The following is a 7,123-nucleotide window of genomic DNA, read 5'->3' on the forward strand; positions in this document are numbered from 1 at the left end:
TGGAGTTGTCAGAACCCATGGAAGACAGAATGGTTCAAATGGTGGAAGTGGAAGAAATCAAGACCCTGGCTCATAAAAGAAATTTGAATATTCAGTTGCAGTCCAAGTATCTTTTTGTCAAAAGAACCACATTGAGGAAGTTTCAAATCGGTGACTTGGTTCTTCAATGGAACACAAGAGGACAAGATAAGGGCAAGCACAAAAAATTTGAGTCATTATGGATGGGCCCTTCTATTGTTTGTGATCTTAATGGAAAAGACTCATACTTCTTGCAGACAATGAATGGTGAGGTATAGGAATTCCCAGTGCATGGACAATTCCTGAATCATTACTTCTCTTAAGTTTTAGAAGTCCATGCACAATAGGTTGTAGTTTGTATATAATTAGGTTTGCTTCTGTTGGTTTCTTTTGGGCTTGTTTTTTGGTCTGTTCTCTATATTTTTCAATGTTCTTGTGTTGATCTTGCAATCAACCATCTCTAATCAGAGCCACTATTATCACTATTTTGATTATTGGGTGATTTTTGTTCTTTAATCTGCTAAAATCTGCAAAATAGTGCTTAGTTTCTTCATTCTACCTCTGAGGGTTATTGATCTAAGGGTTTAGGGTTTTTTCATTTCACCCTTTTCCATCTTGAAATCCCTACGTTCTATTTTCTTGTTACTTTTTCCACTTAGGTGGAAGGGTTGGTCCTTCATGAGAAGAGGTCCCCCCTTTAAGTTTTGCCTTAGGTGGGTCGTTAATAATGTTTTTAATTTTTTGCCTTCTACTAAGTTTTCATTTCTTTGTCAGGCTTTGTAAAGATCATGCAAGTTCTAGTTGATCCAACAGTGCACGCAGTTTTGCAAAGGGAAGTAACCCGGTGTTTACCTTTCGTGAAGCAGCGAAAGATTGGTGGGCTTGGCAGGTAAGCTAAAGAACGAGTTAAGGATCATGCATCTTGTTCATGATCCAATGGTCTATGTTGTTTCATGATGAAAAGATTAGCAAAGTTTATCTTTCATGAAGCAGTGAAAGGATGGCGGGCCCCAAAGGTAAGCAAATCCCTTGGTTAAAGATTGAACATTTTCGACAAGATCTAGCGGTCGGTGCTATTTCACATGATAAAGATGCATGAAGTTTACCTTTCATGAAGTAGCAAAAAGGCAGCGGGCCCAGAAAAAGGGTGGCTCACAAGATAAAGAAAGTGCATCTTCAAGAAGATCCAATGGTGCACATTGTTTCATAGCCCAAAGTAACATGAAATTTACTCTTCGTGAAGCAACGAAACGGAGCTAGCGGTTACATGGCAGATGAGGTGGCAATACAGCTAGATGTCTAGCTGAGGCAAAAGGTGATATGTCAGTAGGACACATGGCTCTGAATGGATCATGAGTGGCCCGTTTGATTAAGTGGCAATATTGATGAAATCCATGGCTAAACAAGGCACGTGGTGGTTCAGATATGGAGTCTGACAGAGTTCTTGAGCAAATGAATGGCCAACACATGGGGGATATTTTCCATAAATTAGTAGGACAAGTGGATTCTGTATAGAGGGCCCACTTTGAAGGTTAAAGGAGTTAAATGTTGCACATATCTAAATTGATCCAACGATGTGCATTGTTTCACAACATGAAGCTACACGGTGATTAACCTTTGTGAAACAATGAAAAACCACAAGTGGTGGCAGTCATGATTAGTTGAATAGACAAGCGGTCACCGTGAAAAATAATGGTCAAGGGGATAGTGGATGATCCAATGGTTAGCATTGTTTTGCATGGAAAAGATGCAAGATTTTTATCCTTTGTGAAGTAGTGAAAGGAAAGTGGGGCCCATTTTTAAGCAGGATGACTCAGGTAAGTAAAGAACATGCACATATTTCAGGATCTGACGGATGGCATTATTTCGCAATGAGAAGATGTGAGGTTTTTATCTTTCATGAAGCAGCGAAAAGGCAAGACACTTAGAAAATTCTTTGTGGTCCGTTGGAGCCATTTTTCAAATTCAATTACGAATTTATTACTGAAGCATGTGGCTTAATGTTTCTATTCAATGCTCAGTTGTTGTAATAAGCTTCACATCAGATGAAACTTTGGTGTCATTTTAAAGAGTCTTGGAGAGGAACTAGTGCACAAAGTGAATTTCTTTAGGCAACAAGTAAGTTTATGCATATTGCTTGACAGTTACAGTTTGAATTGGTATCACTGGGTGCTTGATTTCTCATAAGTCTATCTAAGTTTTAATTGAAATAACTATAATTCCAAGATGACAGCACAAAGAGATTTCACAGGGAAGGTAAATTATTAGGAGAGAGCCATTTGTGAGGATTTTTTAGAGTATTTAACTATGTCTACTAATGTCATAGCTAAGATGAAATAATTGGTGCCCAAAGCTCCCCGCCTGAGAATTGGTGACAGTTTGTATGACAAAGGGAATTGGTTAAGGGATTCTCATATATGAATATAAGGTTTGGGACTTTTCAAAGTGGGATTTGGCTGGAGAAATTCCCCCACTCCAATGAATAGTATATGGGAGTTAGATGTTGGAAAGCTCATAGTCCCTGGGGTTTTCATGGATGTGGACTTGTTAACCCAGATTGCAAATAACTATGACCCTGTTACCAGATCTGTGAGAAATGTAAATGGGGGGTCACTAATTGAAATAAACTATGGTGAGTTTAGGAGAGTTTTCAGGCTTAGAGAAGTATCAAATTATTTAGAGTCCATCAATTTTGAAACTTTAGCAAAGGTGTATGAGGCTTAGAGAGATGACCTCAGAAGTGGCCCTCTAAGAGAATTTTTTGTCAAAATAGGAGGACTGACTATTTTAGGCCCTAGCACCATGGAACCCTTCTCTCTAAATCTATTTACTTTGAGGGCTAAAGGGATGTATTGGTCCCTATGTCAAATTTTTGGGGAAGATGCTAAAACAACTATGCCAACCCACTATATGCTCATGATAGCACAAATTTTGAATCCATCTCTGGTAGTAACTTTTGATTTCGCACCTTATCTCCCTGATGCCATTCATGAGGGATTTATGGGGATAAAAAATGCTAAGGTAGATAGGCCTTTTGGGTGGTATTATCTCCTTATGCACATGTTTCTATTTAAAGGTGCTGAATATTTTGCTAATGAAATGGAACTAATCAAAGAAAAAGATGGTGAGGAGATGCCCGTTTAATTATGGAGCACAATTTTGTCTTGGGATAGAGAAGATGTAATCTAATTGAAGTTTGATAGATGTTTTGCATCTAGGCTTAGGATCCTCTTCTGCCCACAGAACCCTAGAATTCCTAAAGCTCTCCTTGAATTCCTTAGGCCTAAGGAATTTGCTGGAGATATCAAAATTATTCACAACTGGGGTGATATATATTTGTACCCTATCTCTGCTATGTTTAGAGTTTATGATGTCAGAGGAACTCCATATTTTCTCCCCTATCAAGTTCCATTGAAGATAGGAATTGTAGAGGTCTTGAGGAAAATCGAAAGTTTGCAAGAAACAAAATTAACAAATAGGGGGAAAGGAACAATTTTCCCAACTGTCACCATTGCACATCAATTTGTAATCACCAAGGGTGGTTGGACACATTTTGATGATTTCTTTCAACCCTGCAGGTTGTCTACTAGAGTGCCTAGATTTGTTGATCCGGAGGATTTCTTTAATGGTATATTGACAAAGAGAGCCGTATGCAAAGGTAGAGCACACCAGTTCCATTTTCTTGAGGATTTGATCAGAAATGAATTCAATCTAGATGAATAAGAATTAAGAAAGGAAAAATGGATAGCATATAAAAGGGCTTTGGATTTTATCCACCAATTTGATAGTGGTTATGATCCTTTGTCTAGTTTTACTCCCTTTGAGGAAAATGCTAAATTCTTGATACTTTATTTTGAAGATTTAATGCAAACCTTAAAGGAGAAGAGGGAAGCTATATTGAAAAATGACCCTGAAAAGGCTAAGTTGGTTCTAGCCAAGCCTTCCTTTTCCAAGGCCATCCCTCCAGGTGAATATATGATGTAGAAGAGGCCAAAATACAGTGTGCTAGTGCCAGTTAGGGGTGAGCCTTCTACTTCAAAAGGGAAAAGAGCAATAGAAGATGTCGTTGAAATCCAAGATTCCCCTAACAGGCAAAGGGTGGGAAAAGTTGTACAAATAGGTGAGCCTTTATATTCTCCATTTCAATCCCCAATCCATGTGGGGGATGAACATGCGGTGGCTGAGCAATTGCTATAGCTAGGAAGTCTTGGAGAGATTACCTGTACTTATTAAGAAGCACAAGAAGGAATGTCTGAAGAACCACCAAATGCTGAAATGGACTTGATTGCAAAGGAGTTTAAAGGCAAATAGTTAGACCCTATCATCAAATGGGCTAGTGAGGAATTTCTAGTTGATAAGAATTTTGTTACAATAGGATCTTTCATGCAATTTGTTTGGAGGCAAAATATAGAACAATTTAAAGCAAAATGTGAGAAGAAGAAAAGTTAACATCCCCACAAAGATACATTTGCCGTGGAAGAAGAAGTAAAACAAGAAATGATGACTGAATTCAAAGCCATTACTCCTGAGCAGGGGGGAGAAATGGTAGAAAAAGTTGGTGTATTAATTCTTCCTAAGTGGGATATAGAAAATGCATTAGTGCTTGAAGCAGTAAGGAAAGAAAGAAAACCCCTGGAAGGAGTGACATTTAGCAAGGTTCATGCTTCTTTGGTCATGTGGTCTCTAAGGAGGGATGAGAGAAAAAAGAGGAAGGACACCTCAAAGTCCTGCTATCTTGGAGGTATGATTGTGAAGAGAGTGTAGGACACAGGGGTAGTAGAGGCCGCTAGCACAGTTTTGGAATCAGCAAAATTCAGTGTGGCAGTAGCTCAGAAGGAAGCCAAGGAAAAAGTTGATCTCCAAGTAAAACTAGAGATGATTCTAAAAGGTTATAATGAGGCCAAAGTGGAGATATCCCACAGGGATAGTATCATTGCCAAATTAAAAAATCAATTAGCAGGGCAATACCAGAGAGGTGAATCTTCTACCTTAATGATTTCCTCTTCTCCAGTAAAACTTCCATCCACTAGTCCAATCATTGAATTTCCCCCTTCTTCTATGACTTATGGTTTTCAATCAACTAAGACCATACAAGACGAAGTGGAAAAGTTGAAGCAGGCTCAGGCCTTGTTTGCAAGTAAGTATGAGGAAAAGGTCAGAGGCACAATTTTGAAGTTTTTTGACACAATAGGGGCTTCTATTGTGCATATATATATGTAGAGAATTTTGATCATGCTAATGGGTTTAAAGGAGGATAATGCTATTCTAGAGCCAATTTTGAATAAGTGGATGCCTAGGGAGTTGGAATTGAAATTCATGTGTTCATCCCATGAAGAGGAAAATGTTGATGCCAATATTAAATCCACCTATGAGTTAGTGAAAGGCATGACCAGGTTGGTAAAAGGAAGAGCTATTCTAGAAAGAAAGGCAAATTTGTACAGAAACGAATATGCTAACTAGAAATTTGAAATATTTCCTGGAGGTTTTGTCAGCACAAGTGAGTTAAAAGATGAAAACGTATGGCTAGATGAGCTAGGACATAAATTGTCTCAATGAATAAATGAAGTCATCAATTCAGATGACACATCTTTATTTATTTGGACAATTGAAGAAATTGAGAAGATGAAGTTACATGATGGCTTTTTGGAGACAGAGGTTAAGCAATTAAGAAACACATGGAAAAGATTGAATAAGTTGAAAAAGAAAATTGTTAACTTCTCTTGGCCTAGTGATGACATGTTCCAAGAGTGGAAAAACACATATTCGGTGCAAGAAGCAGAGGTTCAAGAATAGTTAGCTAATGTTGCAGTGGTATAACAAATTTCAAAGCCATTAGGAATGAAAATGATTGTAACTTCTTTTCAGTGGGAATCATGGTTGTAACAACCTTTTCATAGGGAAGTCTAAAGCTTGTTTGCATCCATATCATTATAAATGTATACCAGGACTTTAGGAGAGAACATCACAAGACCTTGTAAAGAAAATATGCCAAAATTAGTATAATTTCTTTTGGTTTTTCAGAAAGGTCTCGAGTTATGTATGATTTTTGAAAATGGATATTATTATACAAATCAGATCATTTTGAGCTCATATTTTTGTTGTCTTCTTGCATGCATTTGTTGATTTACTGTGCTCTTTTAAATAATTAAGGGTTATTTGATTGGAATGGATTGCAAGGCAAGCTTACATACATGCTTTAGGTTTTTCTCTCAAGGGGAGGAATTAAATATACATAAAACCCCTCTGTTAGTGAATCAATAGTGTTTTCTGCTTGAATTTGATGAACAGGTTTAGCATAAAGGAAAAACTTACATATATGTCAGGCACATATTAATTTGATGAAGTTGAAGTGATAGGATGTATGTGAATGTCCAAATTCAGAACTCTTGTTTAGTTTGGGTGACTTTGTAGCCTGGATAAGGCACTGATATCATTTGTGGAGTTTTTTCTATCTTTCTTGGGGTCAAGATTGAAAATGAACACATGTTTTCTTTTAATATTTCAGTATTGTTGAGGTGATGAGGTTCATAGGCTTTTAACACTAGTTTACTATGGATCTTATATTAAAATTGTGAAAGTATTCACAAGAGGTATACCCACCTAAGCTTATGATAAGCTTAAAGTGTAGAAGGTTTTGTAGAAACCTTGTTATATGTTATTCTGGAGTTCTATTTTCTTGTTTTCCTCTCCATATGCAACAAAGGATTTCAATTTTCTTATAGAGGGGATTAGGGAAATCAGAATTTGAGAACAATGGGTTGATTTCAAGGAGCCTCAACGTGACTTGATCATTATGTTGAGCAAGGCCTTTCGCAAGGCAGATTGTCGATACTTCCACCCATCGATGTTCCAATATATGACCACTATTCTCATTAGAAAATGATATTTTGACTTAGCTCAGATAGTGTCAGACAATATACATAAGCAGTTAACTGAAGTACACAAAATGAAGAAATTATTCTTTACCTCATATGTTATCTGGGTAGCCGCTCGAGAAGGTAAATTTCTAATGCTACAAATAGAGGACCAGCTCAAAGATGAAGAAGGGAAAAAAAGAGTGTGGGAATATTATACTGAACTCCCTCTAGGCAATGCGAAGACACAT

This window comes from Cryptomeria japonica, chromosome 5, assembly GCF_030272615.1.
Source record: "Cryptomeria japonica chromosome 5, Sugi_1.0, whole genome shotgun sequence".
Classification (NCBI taxonomy): Eukaryota; Viridiplantae; Streptophyta; class Pinopsida; order Cupressales; family Cupressaceae; genus Cryptomeria; species Cryptomeria japonica.